General features: G+C 36.7%; 1 long non-coding RNA gene across 3 annotated transcripts in view; it reads left to right on the plus strand.

The window, feature by feature from the left end:
• LOC121668468 overlaps positions 1-22,167 on the plus strand; it is a 77,466-nt gene that overhangs the window by 16,450 nt on the left and 38,849 nt on the right. The window contains exons 2-3 of one of the 3 annotated variants that reach the window (XR_006017392.1): positions 14,377-14,463; positions 15,760-20,318. This is a non-coding gene — a long non-coding RNA (uncharacterized LOC121668468). Of the gene's footprint in view, positions 1-14,376; positions 14,613-15,759; positions 20,319-22,167 lie in introns of those variants that run through there. The other 2 variants (XR_006017391.1, XR_006017393.1) reach the window with 2 other exon arrangements.

Genomic DNA, 22,167 nt, shown 5'->3' on the forward strand with positions numbered 1-22,167 from the left:
TACATTTTTAATACAGCTCCACCATTACCTTTCCAGCATGTAAAATAATTTCTTTCTCCATGGAAATAATCAACAAAGTGAGATCATATTGAAAATCCAAAAATTTTTTTTTTTTCTTTAAATTTTATTATTTTAAAGGGACACCTTGTGAATGCAGGCAAAAATACACAATGATTTGATCAATAGGGCAATACTAAAGGTCACTGAAAAATATACTCAGTGTTTTTCTATCTGATCTGCAAAAGGTGGTCATGTAACCAGTGTTCCAATTTTAGATGCCGCTTTTGTAAAAGCCATTAATTTCTATGGATAAAAGTGAGACAAGAGTTTGTAGAATAAGGTAATACCTTCTATATAAATAAAATAGCTTGAAGGGGGGAAGAAAGAAGAAAAATAAAGGTTGAACAAACAAGTCTTTCCACTTCTCTAAAGTTAAGAGGAAACTTCAAGCCAAAAATATTGTAAATTTAACTTAATTATGTTAGTTGATTAGATAATGTAAAGATAAAGATGACTGGCAATTGCAACATAAAGGGGAATGTTAGGAAAGGTAAAAAGGGATACATTTTCTGTATTTTTACTAGGCTATAGACAACTTTTCAGAGCAAAAAATAATAGCTTTATGTCAACTAACATATGTCAGCTGAAATACAAGTTATGTTTTTGAAAATATACCGAGGAGGGCTTTCCTGACAACTTCTAAGCAATTAAGCCAGATGATTTATCAGAAATAATGCCAAATAACAAGTGTTTCTATTGACTTCATAGAGGTATGAATCTGACCAGTGTCTCTGGTTAAAATAAACAGAGGAATTCCTATTCCTAGCATGAGTGGGTACCAGTAGAGAAGAGCTCTGTCCTAACTAGAGATATTTAAGTAAATTTTTAAAAATTATTTCATAAAGTGACTTCCCCAAATTCTTTTGAATTATTTTAAGAATGCAATATAAATCATCAGAAAGGCTGATGGGCATTTGTTAACATGCTATTCCAGTAACTTCTTGCTACCAGTTCACTGATCCCTTTCTGCTGCCTTTTTTCCATAATGACCTTCATGATGTTGATAATTATACATAGCAGAAACCTTAGTTACAGATAATGACAGTGAGACTTGCTGATTTTTTCTCCTTTCAATTTACTTAGTTTAATGTGAGAGTACTATTTCTCATCACTTTTTAAATTCTGTCACCACTTCTGTGCTGTGTGATCTGCAGACAGGTCTCCAGCACAGCATTTCCTAACGTGCTCTTCCTCCCCTCTTAAATTTCTCACCTAAGATGATTTGTAGTACGACAAATTGGTCCATCTCAGTGTCCAGCCCTACTGCAAAAGCTTAAGGGCTACTTCTGCCAGGTGTAGTAGTGTAATAAATGAATCGGTTTTGGGGTGTTGATTGCCACTGTTTGGATGAGATATAAAAGAGAGGAGTTGATAGTTGAATAAATGAGCATGTTAACTGAGGATATTGCGAGACTGTCCAGGTGTAATATCAGAGTGTGAGCACCAGGTGGAGACGCAATTGGGTATTTGATGATGTGATGGACTAGAAAATTACCTCATGCAGGTGATGTCAACATCTTGGACTGCTACTGGATAAAGGATTATCCAATCATTTGACGCCCTCAGGAAATGATTGGACAAAAATGCATCGTGATAAAGACCAATAGAACCCCTGGAAGCAAGGCAATCAGAAGAAGGATCCAAAATCCACCAATTGTGAACCAACAGAGGGCATAAGAACGGATCTGGGACTTTATCTGGGGTTCTCCTGCGGAACTTGGGGTGCAAGTGAGCACCCAGTGGGTTGCACTGTCCTTTTTGTGTGTTGGTTTACTCTGGCTTGTCGCGCAGAGCGTGGGCTTATCCTGGGTTCCCACTCTCAGTTGTTAATAAATAAACGAGTTGGCTTTTCTTTTCAAAAAGTCTCAGCCTCGTTTACAACAGTAGGATGCCTGCTAGGCACTGCCAAGGCCCTCCATGCTTTGGTCTGCAGTGTCTCCCCACAGTCCCTTATGTGGGAGTCCACAGTATCTTCAGGGGAATAGAACCTTTTCTACAGAAAAGATTTATAATTTGATTAAGTAAAGGACCCACATACGGACTCAGGGCCTCTCCTGCCTGAGGAACATGCTTGTATTATTGCACTACAGAGAAAATACTTGGGAATGCACAGGACAACTTTCGCACCTGCATGGTTCAATTATGAGAGGTTCCTTATCTCTGAAATGAACATATATGACTTCTTTTGGGTTGTAACAAAGGGCTCAATATCAGAGAGAGAGTTGTGAGGCAATATTAATTAATGATCTTAAATAAGATTAGAAATTCAGTTAATAAAGATATCATCTAAATATTCCAGTGTCGCAGTGACCTCTTTCTTCAGCCTGGCTAGCACCTGCGGTGTGCAGCAGGAGTGGGGAGCAGCCGAAGGCTCAAGGCTTTAAAGCTGCTCCTCTGGAGTCCAGCTCTGCCCAGGGGAGCTGAAGCCCCAGGTGCTGTGGCTGTCAGCAGCCCGGACGAGGGAGAGGATAAAACGGTTGCAGGGAGGCTTGCCTTTGGATACAGTTTCGAGTTTATTGCCTGAAGGGAGTCCAAGGAGCACAAGCACAGACCATGAGCGCAACAACTTATAAAGGGAGGGTATAAACGGGGATGGCCTGACAGGGGACCAATAGGGGTCTTTGGGGGAGAGATATGGACAGGGATAGGCATTCACGTGGATCAATAGTCTTAAGGGGTGGAGGCAAAGGAATTACATGCCCCAATGGGGCGTTGAGGTTTTGGGGATTTCCAGAGGGGAGGTATCAGAAGGGGCAGGATCTCAGGGGATTGACAAGGACCATATAAGGACAAACAGGGAGGGCTTAGGTGATGGACACTGAACTTTCGGGAAAAACGGGAGGAGTCTGGGTGATTGATGGAGAACTGACTGGAACAAGGGGAGGAGAACAACCATATGGGGAGCACTGGGGAAGTGGCTAGAGTTCGGGGTGTACCAACTGGGAATGGGGGCAAGGGAGTAACTGGGTTAAACCATTAAAACATACAACCACATTACGACATTCCAGGATTTCAGAAACCTAGCAAAAAGATGGAAATGGATATTTGCAGTACAAGAGGGTAAAATATTTTCCAAAGGGTTTTTTTTAATGCTTTTCATGTCTGCACAAATATGAGACTTTCACAATCATTGATTTAATGTTTTTATGCCTGATGCAAAAATGTGATGTTTCTAGCAAGTCTGTGCCCTCTAGTACCATACTTTGGTTTCTAGCTCAGTACAGACTCAAAAGTGTTAGTAACATTTGTGTGTCACCAAATCCCTTTGTCTATAGTAGTAGCAGAACCAATAGTGTTTTTCATCCCTACGGTGTCGTTGGAAAATAATAGTTTTCAGAGGTTTTTGTAGGAAAGTCCTCAAACAATCCTGCTCGTTCATCTATAGCCATAAGCAAAATTCAATTCTTAGTAGCATTCCTAACATTTTGTATCAAGTTGTACCACAAAATCTGTGGCATGGTCAATAAAAACAGACACATAAGGGGAAAAAATCCAACCTATTTTTATTTATCTACCTCTGCATTATTACTTAAGAGAAATAGTAAAAATAAACATTGGATCTCTAGTTGCTTGTAACAGAAAAGAAGATAGCTTAGCTGACTACAGAACAACAAAAACTGCCTTCAAAAATCGAAAACTAGAGGAATTCAGACTACATAAAGGTAAAGATTTTTTAAGAGTGTAGTGCCAGGGAGAAGTGAGGGACTGAAGGGATGGGAATCTGAGAGCCAATGCTGGCTCTGTGCAGGCCATTTTCCTGATGATGGTGGGGGAAAATCCTGCAAGGACTGAACACAGGGGCAGAGCTGAGTACAGGTGACAGGGTCTATCAGTAGGCCTAGCGATGAACCAGGTTCAGGATCTCACCTGGGAGCAGAAGGAGAAGAAATCAAGGACAGATGAAGGCAAGCCAAATCATAGTGCTGAGGGGTATATCCAGGGGACCAGGACAGGGCTGCAGACTGGTGCTTCTACAGCATTGTTTGGGGAGATGCAATAGCCCCAGAGCTGAGATGAAATGGTGTCCTAGGTCTGTGTGCAACGGTGGGTGAGGGTCCCAGGTGAAGCTGTTAATGCCTTTGAGGCTGTGACAAGATGCTGTGGTTTCTCCACTGCTTCAAGATCTTTTCAGTGATACTGGTATTGTAACTCAGCCAGATGTGTCACATATTGTTTTTTCAAACACATGATGCCCTTGCTGACACAGCTTTCTAGGCACTTACAATTCTGCTTCACTGGAATTAATATATATAATTAGAGCAACATTTATAAAATTAAATATACTGTAAATTGATACCTCTGGGCCACTTTAAGATTAAATAGAGACTAATATATAATGCAATAGTACACAATTGATCTAGTTTAGAAATGGTAGTGTCTTTTAATTCTTGTCTTATTGACCATGCACCAGATAAATTCAGAAACTTTTCTGAGATGAAAAGATGAAACCTTTGCACTGGAGAAACAATTTCCTCAGCCAAGTGAAGTTCCCCAAAGATGACAACATAGAGACTTTTTATGTTTTCTATGACTGACAAAAATAAAAATAAAACCAATGCAGAAAACTCTTCTGATAATATCAAAAGGTGTAAGGCTATTGCAGTTGTCCTGGGTCCAGAGGGAAAGAGGGGTGGTGTTTCTAGCACTGTCTAATTCTGTATGACCCAAGTCACAGTGGGGCCGTGGTTTCAGCAGGAAGCGCCAGGGGGCTGGAAGAGGAAGGGCGTCCATCTCTTTGTCGGGCTGTTGTTGTGGGAGGTATGTGCCAGGCCAGGATCAGGACTGTGTGGCTGCTCAGCACTGGGATAAATCTGCCCACTACAGGTTGGAGCAGCTCCAGTCCACACCAGCACCCGCACCCCCACAGCTGCTGAGAGGGAGCTGGCTGGGCAGTGTAGAGTGAGCAGCTTGGCTGCAATACTCCTCATTCGAAACGGCTGCCCAGGTTTTATTTTGTCCCTGGCTTCCATTGTGTCCAGACTGGGGAGAGACAGGTGAGCAGGAAGAGCCTGTCCTTCATGCTGCCTTTGTTCTCCCGGGCGCCATGTGATGGGCTGCGTGGGGACAGATGGCATTTTGCCTTTGTCTACAAAACAGTGCCAGGCTCTTCCTCTCTCCTCCCCGTCTCTCTCAGAAGTGTTTTTGTTTGTTGGGTGGTGAATACTCACTTGTGGGTAGAGCATTGTCTCTTTGGTGCCTTCTTTTATTGATATTGTTGTGTTTATTGTGAGTTTTTCAGGAAATGTGATTCCCACTTGGGGTCTGTCCCCTGCTGTTGAAAAGGGGCAAGGGAAGAGGTGCAGCTTGAGTGAGGTCAGTTTTTCTGCTGGGTTTTAAACCAGATTAGCAATCATATTTACTGTTGCCTTAGGGTTTCTTTTTTCTAAAACCTTATTATGATGTATTCCTCTTTTAATACATTTTTACAAATGCTTGTTGTATAAGACACTCTATTTATGTCTAGAATTTATAGTGTTCCTTCATGTTCACCTATTTTATTTTCTTTTTAAATTGACCTTAAGATAATTAGAAGGAATGAGGATGGGTAAGGTATTTTTAGGCAATGCTTTTACTGGCACTTTATAATGCAAGCTCCAAATAGCTGTATTGTATTTTAAGCATAATTTAATAAAATCCAGATCATACTTTGTTTTCGTTTTATATGAAATTGAATTCTGTAATTCTCTATTGTTGACTTTCAAATATTCCTTGGGAGAGGGGAGGAGGTGTTTGGGTTTTCTTAGGTATCCAGATATATGTTTTAGCTAGTCAGCGTTAATTTATTACCAACACATATGGTTAATGCCTAAATATACAGTCAAGAAGTTATATTTAGAAATCTGTATTTGAAAACTGGGCCTTGAAATTCCTTCATACTTCATATATGACATTCTATTTGATGTTACACTAAGACGTCACAAGGATTAATGATCACATTAGTGTGTGCGTGTGTGTGAGTTTGCATTTCTGCACCTAGGTCTTAGTGTATTTCCTTCACATTATATCTCTTTATTATTTCTTTGTAACCTCCTCCAGCTCGTTTTTTTCTTGTTGTAGTCACTGTATCAGGAAGCGTTCAGGAACTTCTTCCAAATGCTAACTGATCAGAATTCGTATCTAAACACAGGTCTTTTAAAGATACCTGTCACTGCTTTATCTGATTAGTTCTGTTTAACTTTCAAATATCAATTCTGATTTTGATACTGTATTGATCTTTGATACTGTCTGCATTTTCTTGGAATGTTATGCTCAGCTATATCCATACAGTCTTTTTTACATATTTGATTGTGACTATGCTTCCAAAATTAATCTATTACTGTCAAGGCAATCACTACATAAGGAATACTAATATAGGCGTTCCTAAAATGCATACATTTGCCTATGAGTGAGTGATTCAGAGGGTTTGCTGTTTAGATAATTAAAGCAGCTGAAGGATGGAGAGAGGTGCAGAGAAAGGTGATTCAGTGTTCTAACAGTCTGATTAGTGTGACTGCACCAGTTAATCATCAGAAATGTTACCTATAATTTCCTATTCACCTGAAATGCTTTCCCCTGCAAAGAAAAGAATAAGAAAGACAAAAAACTAGGTTGGGTTTTGCTTGGAACAGTTAATACCTAAGGATATGATAGTCAGAGGCAATAAGTATAGTAGAATAGCAAAGAAGTAGCAACCCAGGGATATATAACAATATTTATGAGACTTTTCTAGAAATGTATATTTACATTTTGGTCCTGAATCCAGAACTAAGCATCCATTTTAGTCGGTGAAATGTCAAAAACTAAACCAATTACATATTAAACCACACCAAAAGTAATTGAGGAGTAATCATTGAGCTAAGGAGCTAATCTTTCTTTTGTTTATTTCTTCATTATTCCTTGCCTAGAAGAAGGAATAGGAAGGCTTATATGTTTAGAAGATAAAATGTAAGAAGTAAAAACTATGGGTATGATACATATTGAGAAAGGGAGACACTTAAACAAAGGAATGAAAGTTGAAGTCCAGTCTCCAAAATTTTTGCAGTGTCTTATAGGCTGTGTATAGGCAGTAGAACTTCTCTAGCCTGCAATGTTAGTGGAAAAAAACCCAATATCTAATGTGCTTTTTTTGTTTAATTCAATATATTTTAAGTAGGTTCAGACAATATCAAAACCCTCTTGGGAATTTAAATTTCTCTCTAGGTTCTGTTGAAAGAGCAGAACTGAAACACGTAAATGTTTAGCGACTCAAATAAAAAGCCCCATGCAAAAATAAAAGTAGCTAAGGTGCTTGCAATTCTTGCTGGTCTGGAATGACAATGCTGACTGGACCACAGATTCCCCTACTAAAATATTAATGTAAATTTGGAATTCTCTTTTCAAGGGATCTAACTGCCTACATTCTACGGACTTGTTTCAGAGGCCTTAATCAGGTGCTCAGAACCTTAGCTGCCAGACGAGAGACACAATGTGTTGTTATATTTAATATCAAATAAGCCTAATTATTTAAAATCTCTCATTTTCGCCAGGTTTGTGTGGCAGGCTGCAAGAATTTTCAGCTTGTCATAACTTGTACTGTGTAAGATGATGAACTGCATGACATTTTTTATTAATTTCCAACACAATACCTCCTCCTTGTATGCAGTCCTTTATTATACAAATTCAAAGGTTGGTTGTCATTTATTTAAAGGACATCTGTTTAACTTAAGAATATGCTTAAAATAAACAGTACTGTCTTCCAGTTTAACAGAGTTTCTGTTTAAAGAGTTCATCTTGTTAATGTCATAGGTTGCCTTCAGTTGCCTCCCTGATCTCCTGGCTTCCTGCAGGGTCAGAAATATGTCATTTCTCTGTACTTCATTGTCAGAGAAAAAAAGAGAGAGGAAGAGACACCGTTAAACATGACATATTTTAAACCTTGCATGGAACTTCGTAACAATTCTATGCTTTCTTTGCAATTAGACTCTATGTAGTAATCTAATGAAGAATGAGAAAGAAGAATCAGTACCTCTACTATCTTATTTGCCTTCTGGCCATTTCCTAACTGTTTTCATCAACTACCTCAGCTTTATGGATTTGACTCAAAATTTACATAACCCATCAAGGAAGACTGCAGGATATAATACTTAGAGAGTTGTATACAAAAGTGAACTGATAATGAGAATTGGACAAGAGGTTGATTTGACTAGGCCTCTTCTGCTTCTGGCAGGGATATGTTTATACTTTACATTTGTTCTCCATGTGATCAGTAGAAGTGGCTGAAATTTAATTCTATGCACAAACCACAGGACAAATTGCATGTAGAAATGCCAGTGAACATTTGTGGAAAACAGTGGATTTACTGTGATGCCAGGAAATGACTGCTTGGTTTGAAGACTAAATGATTTTTTGTGTTCTCTGGTTTTATGTCAAGACCTTATAAGAACTTTGGTTGTTACCATATGATATATGCATAAAATATATTCAACTGGATTTCCAAGTTTTGCTGCAGTCACCACCAGAATTTTTGATACATGAGGCTTTACTGGGGATGGCTGTACCCTTCTGGTCATCCACTAAGAAAATCTCATTGCAAGGCAGATCTGTATTGAGCAGAGAGGTGAATGTAGCAAGGGACATTCAAAGAACTTAAATTTAGGAAAAGTATTTGTCTAGTTGGGCAAGGACTTACTGCATTTTTTAGTTTGCTCTTCTGGGATATCATTCTTTTCTCTGCATTCCTCAGGTTGTGATCTATACCTTTTTTCCCACTGGAAAATGGCCAGTCAAAAATATTTTGGCTACCAAAGTATTTAACATTTATGTCAGGATAAATATTAGTAGGGACATGTTAGACTAAAATGTGAGTGTGATCACTAAACTCTCATGTTAGGGCAAAACCAAGAAAGATGATTGAGTTAATACTGTAAGGCAGGACTAAGGACTTTCTGCATGACGTCTCCATAGTCACAGCAATGACAATCATTTGTTTGGGATCTCTTTGGAACAAAGAGGGCTTCATTCTGCATATAAGTTTAAGTCATATACACTGATTACCATAAATGAAGACTGGTTAAATTTAGTTCAGGAATATTACAGCATAAAACAATGTTAAAGTAAATATGAGAATATTTTGAGGACAACTGAATTCACCAAAAAAAGAAGAAAAAAGCTTGCTTGTTTTTTATTTCTCTTTTTTTTTGTTTTATTTCTTTTAAACTTTTGTAAACCTTGAAATAAAATGCTGATTTAATAGTTCTTGCAAAAAAAGTGGATGAATAACACATTCATCAGAAGTATTAATTTAAAAGTTGGTTTAAAAGGGGGAAAGGTTAAAACCCAGGCTCGCCAGTAATGAGTGATGGGATGGTGTGCCAGAAGTTGAGGAAATGAGCACTAACAGGATGTCTCAGTCTGCTTCATGAGGTGTTGGCTCCAATGTAGTACACCTGAAATGTTTCTACACTATTGCACATAGCATGGGGAGTGAACAAGAGGACTTTCAGGCTCTGGCCCAGTCCCAGAGAGTTGACATTACTGGTGTAAGCGAAACCTGATGGGATGAGTCCTGTGTCTGGAGTGCCCTGTTGGATGGTTACAGGCTCTTCAGGAGGCACAGGCAGGGCAGAAAAAGCTGGGGATTGTCATTGTGTTTGAAGGGTTTGAATGTATGGAGCTCACAGTGGTCAATGGCACAGTTCAGAGTCTCTGGGTGAGAATCACGGGTCCAACAAATAATGCAGATGTCATTGTAGGAGTCTGCTGTAGACCTCCCAGCCAGGACAATGATGCTCATGAATTTGTTCTTTGAGGAACTGAGGGACACTTCCAAGTCAACAGCCCTTTTCCTTATGGATGACTTCAACTTGCCAGAAATTAACTGGGAGCATCACACAGCTGGTACAACCTGGGCCAGAAGATTCCTAAAAAACCCGGATGACAGCTTTATGGAAGAGGTCCTAAGGAAGCCAACTTGGAAATACACGCTCCTTGATCTGCTGCTGGTCAACAGAGTGAATCTCATGAGCAATTAGAGATTGGCAGCTGTCTTGGCCATATTGACCATGAAGCCTGACAGAGTTCAAGAAGAGTTTAGACAGTGCTCTCGAGCACATGGTATAACTCTTGGGGAGGGTCCTGTGAAGGGTTAAGACTTGAACTCGATAATCCTTGTGAGTCCTTTCCAACTTGTCATATTCTGCGATTCTGTGATTCTGTAATTAGGCAATTATTATTTGAAACTTTAAAAATTGTTTCTATACAGTAAATGTGCAGTATTAATAGTTTGGGAAAAGACAATTTAAGTGTTTATGCTGTAAGTGGTTGGCATTGTGCAACATCGTCTTGCACCTAACACAATGTCTGATTTCAGGTGACTGATATGAAGGCTCATAGGTTGTGTCTATTCCAGTAAGTAAAAAGGGACAGGCCCTGTTGCTTGATAGCGAACAAATGACCTAGTATAATTCATCTCCATATGGTTGTATTCTCTTCCACAGTAAAAAAAGGTATCTTCCTTCATGATGCCTTTGGCCCATTATTCTCCTGAGCCACACTCAGGCGTTGTCTGGGAGGTTGAGGTTTGGTGTGGGATAAATCATGCAACTGGGATCCCTAACAGTTAAACCATAGGAGCAGTTGTTCAGCAGTCTGTGAGCTAGTACAGCACCTCATTCAGCTTAATTCATTAAAATTAGGCAATATTCTGAGTTGGAAGGGACCCACAAGCATATCGTGTCCAACTCTCAAGAGAATGGCCTTCACAGGGATTGAACCCACAGTCTTGGCTTTATTAGCATCATGCTCTAACCAACTGAATTAATTACTATGAATGCCAGTTCTAAAGTCCCTTTGAATAAAAGAAGAAATTAGTGATGAAATATATTTGGCACAGTCCTTATTATATACATAAAATGTTACAAAATTCAGTTCTTCTGAACATGTAACATAAAGGAAGCCAAAATCCTCTTCCTGGATTGCAACCCAAATTTATTTCCCCCCAGAATACTGTGCATTTTTTCATCTTATTTTTCTTCTCTTGATGCCTTTAGCATTGCTCCCACATTCAGACATATCCATATCCATTATTTTTAATATTACATTTTAATGAAACCATTTTTTATTCCATGTACTTAGTTTTTGACCACCTTCACACTCTTCACCTTTTATGTGATGACAGCCATTGTTTCAGCTACCCTTTTATACAAAGAAGTCTAATCACGTCTTAAATATATCTCCAGCATAGGACAGATTGCATATTCTCCAGTTTCAAAGAGCATTGTGATTTCTTATAGCTCAGAGATATTCCTGCTGCTAGAAACCAAATTCTTTGTCATAATACATAGTTGAATGTAGACGTCTCCTATGGTTGATGTCTTTGAAAATTGCATTTCCTGCTGAGACAAGTCACTCTTTTTACTATAAATGTCTTTTATGTGATGAAGTTTGCTTAAAAGCATCCAATCATTTCCCAGAAGCAGGTGTTTAAAGGCAGAATGCAATAAAAAAGGAGAATTTCAGCTGGCAAATTTCACTACTGGAAAAAAATGTCTGAGCTGTGGGACCACATATTCTAGAATATTAAAAAGACTTAATCAAGGCAAACCAGCTGTAAATCAAGGTTGCAGAAACACAGGGAGACAGAAAAAGAAAAACAAATGAAAGCACTATACAAATCATGAACAAAACACTGACTTTTGTTTAAAATCTGAGCTCAGAGTAGGTATATATAAAAAGATTATGCAGGAACATTCGCTAAAGCACTTTTTCAAATCTGTAAGTTTTATCTTTAATAAAAAGAAGAAAATCAGTGTCATAATTGCTTCTAGGATAGTAAAAAATTTTACCAACCAGCTACTTCAAATCTACTTCAAATAATTCCTATTGCAACAGCTGTATCAAGAACAAAGGATTATCACTTAGAAGAATTTCTTAACATCTCACAAAATACAAACAGTCCTGTTGAGAGTAAGCATTAACACAGTTACTGTGATGAAGCCCAGTGATCCAATGTCCAGGAGGGAAGGACATCAATAAACTTTGATCCATAATATTCCAGAGAGCAACATGGGAAAAGTGTTTGCAGGATATTTGACTGTATAATAGTTCTTCTAAGAAAATTTAGGTTGTCTGGGAAGATTATATGGTAACTTGTAGCTGCCACAAGAACACATTTCTCCCCTTGTGGATCCTACCATATGTCAGGAGGTGCGCAGTTTAAAAACCGAGGCTATTCTAACACTTGTGACCCAGCCCAAAATCTTCAACAAAAATTCAGGAAAATAACACATGTCCACTCTTCTTAAAGAGTAGTTTAAAACTCTTTCCAAGGCCAAAATTTAAAACATTATTAGTCAAGCCTCTAAGTTTATGAAAAATCTTAATGAATACATGAATGAATGAATTGATAACAGTTTTTTTTCATGACTTCCAGGTTTGAACCTTTGAGCTTATATGTGAGTATTCATTTAAGACTTTTTCTGAATATAAGAGAACTACACATTTATCTCAAAAATAGAATAGAACAGTTTCAGTTGGAAGTTACCACAATTATTTTCTAGTCCTTCTGCCTGACCACTTTAGTACTGACCAAAAGTTAAAGCATGATATTATGGACATTGTACAAATGCCTTTTGAACAGTAACAGGCATTGATGACCTTTTTGTGATGCTTTTTCTAGTATTTGATGATCATCTTAGTAAAGAAATGTTTCCTCACATCAAGTCTGAGCCTTCTCTGATGCAGCTTTGAACCATTCACACACACTTGCCTCTGGATATCAGGGAAAAGAGGTCAGCCTCTCCCTCTCCATTTTACCTCCTCAGGAAGCTGTAGCAAATGATGAGGTCATCCTTCAGCTTCCTTTTCTTTAAGCTAGACAAAGCCCAAAGTCCTCAGCTGCTCCTGACAGGATGTGCCTACCAGCCACTTCACCAGCTTGGTTGCCCTTCCCTGGACTTCTTCAAGGACCTTTGCATCCTCTTTAAACACCATTCAAACAATGGAAATATAAGTTATTAAAAGATGACACTGTTGTCTAAAGATTTGTAGACCCAAATGAAACACCCCTGCATAGCAAATCCTGTACAAAAACATATGAGTATTCAGTCTTATACACTATAATCTGCAGAAGTTGGTAGATGCATTTGGAGTCTAAAAATATTTTAGACAAAAATATGGAAACTTTCATAGGACATCTCTCTTCATTAATATTCTGATTTGTCTAGACTACCAATATACTTACAATTCTACCAACAGCTGTGGAAAATGAAGCCTTAAGACTCAACAGTCAAGAGATTTGAAATAAGAAATTAGTACATTTCCACTATGTTGTTTCCCTGTATAAATTTATTTCATTCCTATGAAGTCTTTCATTTAAAAATGTGTTGGTAGTGTTGTCTGACTTTGTTCCGGTTTGGTCAAATTTAGAGATATATCCTCTCTAGGCACAACCACCCCTCCCCCCACCAGGTTCGGGAGAAATAAATTTTCCTCAAAGGAAAGTGAAAGAGATAAAAACTATTTATTTAACAAACACACGGGAAAAGGAAAATAATGCTAAATAATAAAATCTTTTGCTGTAAAGAAAAAACCTGGTAAAGTGTTAGAGCCCCCCCTTTGGTCTCCTTGGAGCTGGGGCTTGGCCCAGGGCCAGGCCCTCTGTGCTCAGTGGAAAGTCCTCCCAATGTGTTCTGATATTGAAGCAATCCATAGAAAAAGGGAAAAAACCCGAAATTCCAGGGAAGGAAAAAAAAGTTCAACTCTCAGTCTCTCTCCGGAGAAAAAGAAACTGAAAAACTGGCTGAAAGCTGGCTGGGGAAAAAAGTCACTATCTCTGTGTGACCTTGAACAAGCTGCAAACTGCTTTGAAAAAGTTTTGCTCAGTTTTTCCTTCCTCCTCTCAGGCTCAGTTTATAGGCATAGAAAGGCACAAGAATTAATTTCTGGGCATAGGCAGCGATATGGGATACACATCATAAAGTCACCCCAAGACAGACTTGTTTCTATGTGCGGTGTCAGATAATAAGCTCAAAGGTTGGATATTTATCCATAGAATAAGAATTGCAGTTTGGTTTAAGGGGTTGACTGCAATTTATCACCCACAATGTCTTATCTATATTCTGACTGGAATGTACACTTAGGAGACTCTGTAGCTGGTCTTGTATGATGACACTTTCCCAATTGTATTGTAACAAAATGGGGGTTTTCATTGATGTATGGTATTGGCATACATGGATGACAGATTTATTTCTTTTATTATTTGAATTTAAAAGAGTAGAAATTATAAAATTAAGTCATATTGGTTAGGAACAAAGAACTGCTACAAAATGTTGTTTGACAGGGTATTCTCTATTCCTTCAGCTTTTCCAGATATGGTTGGCAACATCTCCTCCCTAAAACAAGAACATTCCCATAATGAAGCAGCAGCAGCTGGTGGAACTTGGAGAGGTTTGTTATAATTTGGCATTTTCCTCCAAGAAGCATCCAGGTGCCTTTTTTCCAAGTTCTTGCCCTCCCATTCTTCATTTGGATAGACATTATGGAATAAGTATTAAAAAGACATGAGTTTAAAAATAAAATAAAAATTATGGTTTGTATCTTTGTAGTTTAAAAATGAACTTCATACATGCAAAACCTAATCAATTTGTTTTAAAAGAGTAGTGATGTTTATTCAAACTTACTTTATGTAGATATTGTTATTAAACATTATTATACCTCAAAATAAACCCTGGGTTTTAAAATAGTAGTTGATTTCATCCAGCACTTTCTAGTAACCATTCTTCATTTGAACAAAATTGTTTAAATTGTTGACATTTTCACTCACTAAGGTTAGCAAATGTACGATAGCTATCAGAAAGTAAGATTAGAAATACAGAGAGATGTATTAACAAATCGCTTTTAATGGAAAGTCATTGCTTGTTGCATCAATAATGAAATGTAAATTAATGCTTGAAATTATTCAACACTTAGGGATACAAAGAAAGGTGTATAAAACCTACATTTTTGTAGGGCAATCTAGTCACACTCTATGTATATATGGTAAAAGCAAACTGTCACTTTAAAAACATACTAAGAACTTCTTTTTTAACCTTGGAAAGTTTAACTGAAGTTTTGCATCAATTAAATTTTGTCAATATATTTGATTATCTATATATAGCATCTTTAGTTGAATGGCAGTCTTATTCAGCATCTTCTCAAGTGTAGAACTAGGGACAGTATTTGGATCAGAAATCAAACTATCTGTAAATGAGAATTCATGAATCAGCTCTTAATGTTGCTACCTAGATAAAAGATGATATCTCATTATATTTTTGGCCCAACAAGGGATTTCATAAGACAATAAATTTTTAAAAATATATCTTTTTCTGACTAAAAATATAACCCATACTTGAAAGGATCAGACTTCCATTCTGGGAAAATTATTTGTTTCTTGCTTAGGGTGAATAGTGTTGTTTTCAAATATATAACCATCTATTAGACAGCAGTTGAAAAGGCATTCAGGAAAACAGTAAGTGAAATGTGTGTTTTACTTTTCCTGTAAGACACAGCTTCAGATCCACGTTCTAGTCATGTTGCTATTTTCCTTCATGAACGTTTCATCAGTCTGGGAGGTGATGGTATTTTTTGTTTTCCAATATTAAATATGAATATTTGGGTTTTATATATATATTGAATTAATTAATTAAATGGCCCCTAATCTGTCTTTCTCACTTTTTTCTTCATATTTTATGAAATAACTTGAAGTCCTCACAGAACAAACTACAAGGATGGAAAGGCTGTCAGACATGAAGCTGATGGGAGAGAAGCAAGAGGCATAACTGGGATAGGGCCAGGGCATGGCATGGGATGATGATGATTTCCTGCCCAGGGGTGTACGGACACAGAAACCAGATCCAGTTTGAGGACCATCATCTTATAATGATGTATGAAATACCAGAACTAGCTAACCAATTTACGCTAGGCTCACTATAGCAATGTGGAGCCCAAGATAGAATATTTTGCTTCCATTGCCCAAACTGTCTCATTTAAAAGTAACTCAATTATCTAAATACTATGCTAATTAGTAAATTTATTTCTAGGTATTTTTGCCTCTTCTTCACTGTTTCTTTTTTGAGACATTTATAGAGTTACTAATCAAATTGATGGATCTTTCACTTTTTTTGAAAAATGTCTGCCACTACAAATAGAACATCTGCAAAGTGGAAGAGCAAGGATTATATAAAGCGGATCCAGACATCCAAGAGTAAAAGATAAACCTAAGAAACACTCAAGTATTACCTCTCTGAAGCATGAAGTTTTAATGTAAATGAAATAGGAACCTAACAGCTATTCTTATTCTCACACAAATTTATTAAGCTTATTTGATCCGTCAACTAAAATTTTTAAAAAATCATAACTGTCATAAGGACATTCTGTATCTATTAGAAAAACATTAAGGATTTTAGTTAATGTCTGTTAACACACATGAACTTTGGAAATTTAATTCATCTTTTTTACTCCTTCCAATTATACCCTACTGAAGGTCATTGCTTAAATTGAATCTTTAAAGTGAAGTTGTATTTTTTTAAACACATATGTATACCTATTGATTTTTTGTGATATTTTCAGTAATATTGGTTCTATTTCAGAAACAAATATACTGTTGTTTGAAATCTATCCCTGTTTTTTTGATATAATGATGTAATAGTCCTAATAATACATATATTGCTATTTTTACTGATTTTTACTTGTGACATTTCGTTACTCTCACTTGTTTTTAATATGGTGCATGTGAACAGGAAAATTTTACAGTTTTAAAGGATGTTCCACCTGGTCTTTTTTCCTCATTGATTATCTTATTGCTTAACCTTTTCTTTAAAAATTAGTTCTAAGCCCTTGACACAAACCACTTTTCTTAACATTGTCATTTTTCTGTTACATCATTTCCATGGTCTGTGCATTCTTGCATTTTTGTACTTGAATCCTGTCAGAAACTAAATCTCTTTTAAACAGAGCTGAAATTTCTTGCTCTTACTACATTCAAATCCAGGAAATATGGATGAAATTATGCAAATAATGGGTTTCAATTTTGAGTGGCTTAATTTTAAAAATAGTATATCCCATTTTTGAGACTGATTTTCTTTACATTTTTTCAGAAGTATTTATATCAAGTAATGCTTTAGAAAATCCCTTTTTCAATTTGTTTTCGTCTCTTGGATTTACTATAAATGTACATATGCTTTGAAGAAGCACTTACACTTCCTGTAAGCCTTGCTTCTGGTTCCTATATTCCTTCATAAAGAAAACATGTAACCCAAAAGATGTTTATGTGTAAATCATGTTAATCTTTTCAAAGCAACTGCAGAATATAGGTTCTAATCTAATACTTGAGCTTGAGATTTTTCCTCACAATAGATTCACCTTCCTTACACCTTAGGGGACAGGAAGCAAGACATAAAACATATAATGGTACAGTCGAGTTGTAAAGATTGCTTGGATATTGGAAATGGTAATTTCTCCTAAGTCTCTTTATAATTCTCTCCCACGAGACTTCTCTCAGCTCTGAGGGACATAGCACAGAGAGCATCCAGAGGCTCTAGGTTACAAGGAAAATACATCTAATTCTGAGAAGAAACTAAACCTCAAGTTTCTTAGAAATATGCACTCACTTTTGACACACAGTTGGAGTGATTTATCATACTCTCTGAAGAATTGGTCTGAACAAAATCTATTGGTTTAGATGTGGGCAGGATAATGCAGTACTCCAAACTGAAATGACTTTTTAGCAATGTTTTGAGTTGAGTCTTCACTAATGGTCACCCTTGACCTTAGAAACCTAACAATAATGTACCTGTTGTGGTACATTTATAAATTTCATTTCTCCTCTTGACAAGGTGAAGATCATCATAGAAACCATGCCTACTTTTTCACTCACTCTTGTGGGCAGGAGTGGGGCGGCGAGGAGGGATTTCATGGTGCCAAATCCCACAGTACATGACAGACACTTCATGGTGTGCTTGTCAGCATTTTTCTGGAAAAATAAATAACTTAAAAGGAAAAAGGGTGTTTGAAACTGTAAGGCTGCAGAATACACTGAAAAGAAAACTAAAACCCACTGTGATCAATACATGTTATACAAAACAGTAACCAAAACAATAAGGACAAGATAGCCACATCCTAAAATTGTAGAACAAAGAATAACACTTAAGCATGTTCTGGTGGCATTCCTGAAGGGTTGGTATGGCTGTTTATATGTTTTTATATGACTGTTTAACATCTTTGTCAGTGACATGGACAGTGGGATCCAGTGCACCCTCAGCACGTTTGCCGACAACACCAAACTGTGGGATGTGGTCAACATGATGGAGGGAAGGGATGCCATCCAGAGGGGCCTGGGCAGGCTTGAGAAATGGGCCTGTGCAAATCTCATGATGTTCAACAAGGCCAAGTGCAAGATCCTGCAGCTGAGCTGGGACAATCTGAAATACAAATATAGAGGGAGATGGAGAATGGTTTGAGAGCAGCCCTGAGGAGAAGGATATGGGTGTCCTCACAAAGAAGTAAAAATGTCCTCACCCTTTTGAAGCATGTACCTGTCTTCTATATCTTATACAAATATTTCACATAATGCATTAAATAACTAAGGCACTGTTATTGATAGTTTATAACTGAAGCAGAAAAGAGCGATTGTGATAATGTAAAAGGAAATTAGATATCATAAAACATACTCGTTTCTAGAGCAAAAGAAGAAAAAGAATCAAAACTGTGATCAAGTTGGAATAGCACCTCAGTGGTGCTATATAATTGCTATCTATCCCTTCCATTAGCAGTGAAGCTCCAAAACACTGATCAAAGCTGATAAATAACATATAATTCTCAGGCTGCAGCACATTGTTACAAGTTCCCACCCTTGTAATAATTGTAGTATGAGCCAGCATAAAGATGAATACTTTTCCTTAAATGTCTTTTAAAACCAGGCAGAGAAGATTAAAATGTCTGGCAGGAATGAGCTGCATTAGAACATCAGTGTCAATATCATGGGCAGTTGCCTGAAACGGAGAAAAATGCTCTGAACATTTTACATTACTACACAATGTAAAAGAATAATTCAATGTCAAACACCTGCTCCACAAAGAAGTTATGTAAACCCTCAACTGACAAATTGCAAACTGAAGCTATTCTAAATTAAACACATTAGCTGATGACATAATATGCTTATGACTTTGCCTACTGTGATTTAATATGATTTGACAGCAGTAAATTTGTATGGTGTTATTAAAATGAAGTAGGTTAAGAATTTTAAAAAAATTTGTAAAGATGAGGATCCATTGAAACCAAAACTGCCACAGGCATGTGTGCTACAATTAATGAATTATTCATATGGAAACAAATAAGAGAAATATGATTAACATGTAGAGATGATGGGTTTTCATATTGGTTGATTTTTTGCATTTGTAAATACATGTTTTTAACTAAAATCCTTACCACACTAAAAATAGAATTTAAAGTAAAAACTGAGCTAAAATTTTTGGACAATGAGAATTAATTCTTTGAATAGTGATAGATTTTAAAATTAAACTATTTATTCACATAACTGTTGAAAAAACAACTGGTTGTGGCTACTTAAACTTCACAATGATTTCTAATTAATTTATAGATCAGATTAGTTTCATTTAAATCTGTGCAATGTTTTTTTTCCCTTCAGATTCAAGTACAAACAGCTAATTATAATGCAATATGCTACTAAGAGATTCTCATTATAGTTCTGGGGAATGTTATTATTTTAATTTGTAAACATAATATGGATATGTGACTTGCAAGAATTTCAAACTCTGAGTCAGTAAATCATAGAGTACACCGCAGAAACTATTTTCTAAATCATCTAGAATACAACATCTCGTATAGTACCTAATTTTTTGTTTTTGTAAAGAGGTAGAGTTTGGAGGGGGAAAAATTAAATAACCCATCAAGATTATCTTTTAGCATAAACATGGTATTTGCTTTCTGGAATTCAGAAAAAATGGGAGGGTTTTAAGGAAGTGAATTTAAAGTAGTTTAACTAGAACCTAACAATTTTAATGAAGAAAATAAGGCTCACATGGAACCCTACAGAAATAGCCAGTCAGAAAAAACACCCTCTGCCTAATACTTCCAGATATTCTACACATATCTTACTAGTTCTATTTGCATGTACAATTATTAATCATGAGGGAAAATTTGCTGGATACTCTTTTAATAAGTAGTTCACAGGAATTTAATTACTTGAGTTTAAATATATTTCAATTTCTTTACAGTGTGACTTTGCCACAATATTTTTTTTTTAAGTGTACAGAGAGAATTCTAGTACTATTTTTTCTAAATTAAATAACAATCAATATACTCTTATTTTCTTCAATTAATAGTTTTCCTGAAAGGTGGAATTTATTTTAACTACTTTGGATATAATAGGAATGCTCAATGTAGTATTCTTTTCTCAGTGCTAAAGGGATAAAATGATGGTATGTATTTACTTCTGAAGCACTGGGTCAAAGAGAAAACTCATTTTTGCACAGAGCTCTGAAAATGCATTGGGTCTTTTACTCTCAGTTCACATCTGCATCAGGTCAGATAACAAACAACCCATTATAAAATGAGTTAAATTTATAGTGCATAGGTATTTCTGCCTTAAAAAACCAAATTCACAGCATTGCTTATATGGCAAAATTAAAAGGCAAGAAATCACTGTGGCTTCTCGACTTGTATTTAGAGATAGTTCTGTGCGTAAGATTGATGTATGTTGCCAAAATCACACAGAGATCCTTCTTTGTTATAGACTCCTCTGCATCATGTGCAATGAATCAAAACTTTAGGGACTACGAGTCTGATATTTTTCACTATTTCATTTAGTCCCTTTTCCTTCCCCCCCCCCCCTTTATTTCATTTATTCCCTTTTTTCTTTTTTATCTCTCTGTTTTTATACTTTTTTCAGGGTCATGGGAGGATTAATCATCCACTTGCTGCTTTTTCTACCCCAAAATTTGTGTTTGGTCAGTTTCTGAGGAGTTTACATTTCTGTACAGGATTTTGGTGAAGTAATATGTCAATCTCCTGTGACCCAGTTGCCCCATACCTGAAAATGCAGACACTGAGCATGTTTTGGCCAAGTCTAGCTTTTCCAGATATAAAAGAGCTGAATGATGTTGAATATACATGGCTACTTTGTTCTGTAACCACGTTCACTATGTCTAAACTTGAAGATCTAAGAAAGCTCTCAAGAGTCTAGTCTCAGACTAGGGCTCTGACATTTATATTCTCTTTTTCCTCCTCTTTTCGCTGTGCAATAGCACAGAATGCAGCCAATAATATAAGATAGATAAATCTGAAGTTTACTTCAAGGTGATTTTAATGGGAACAAATACTTTTTTATGTGACAGCAGTGATAAAATCTGAATATAAAATATTTTATCTGAAAAAAAAATATTTTCAGATAAACTATAGGTTTATCTGAAAATCAGGCGTGATGTAAGGCAAACCCACCCATACACAGGACATATGTAGAAATAGAAAAGGAGATTCAATATGCCAAAAAGTGTATTGTTGTATTCATGACACACATTCTTTTTAGATTTCATTCGCCTGTGCTCCTATACAAATAAAGCTAACGTTTCACTTGGGCCTTCAAGCTGAATCACACTGACAAAAAGCAGAAGGTTGCTGTCCTTTCTTTGCCATCCACAAATACCTGTCTCAAAATATTACTGCCATTCACAGTAGTTAGTTAGGGGCACTTTTCAAGTGCAATTGTATCTGAAAATGTAACAAAGAGAGATAGGTTGTTGTTGCTGCTTGTAAAGGGAGCTGACTTGAATTGCTGTCTGGAATGCTGTATCAACAGAAGTCTTTTGCGTTAATTGGTAGCTCATAGAGTCTTAAGAAAATTGGCTGAGTTTGCAAGAGATGTAGCTTACATGACCAAAGGAATATGAAAAAGTATATTAATCCATTTCAAAGGTAATTATAGACATGGTACCTGCTACCTGAAGATAGATTTTTTGTTTTGAAGTGATTAATGGAGTTAGAAGTTTGCATCCCATATGTCCCTGTACTGAGCTGGACACAAACTACCTACACGACTTTCTTAATTCTAGTTATTCTTCCTAGTAGAAGTGAAATTCACCTACTGAAATAGAAATA

Source organism: Corvus kubaryi, unplaced genomic scaffold (assembly GCF_017639235.1).
Source record: "Corvus kubaryi isolate FWS band 111438036 unplaced genomic scaffold, C.kubaryi_AGA036_p1.0 37385, whole genome shotgun sequence".
NCBI lineage: Eukaryota > Metazoa > Chordata > Aves > Passeriformes > Corvidae > Corvus > Corvus kubaryi.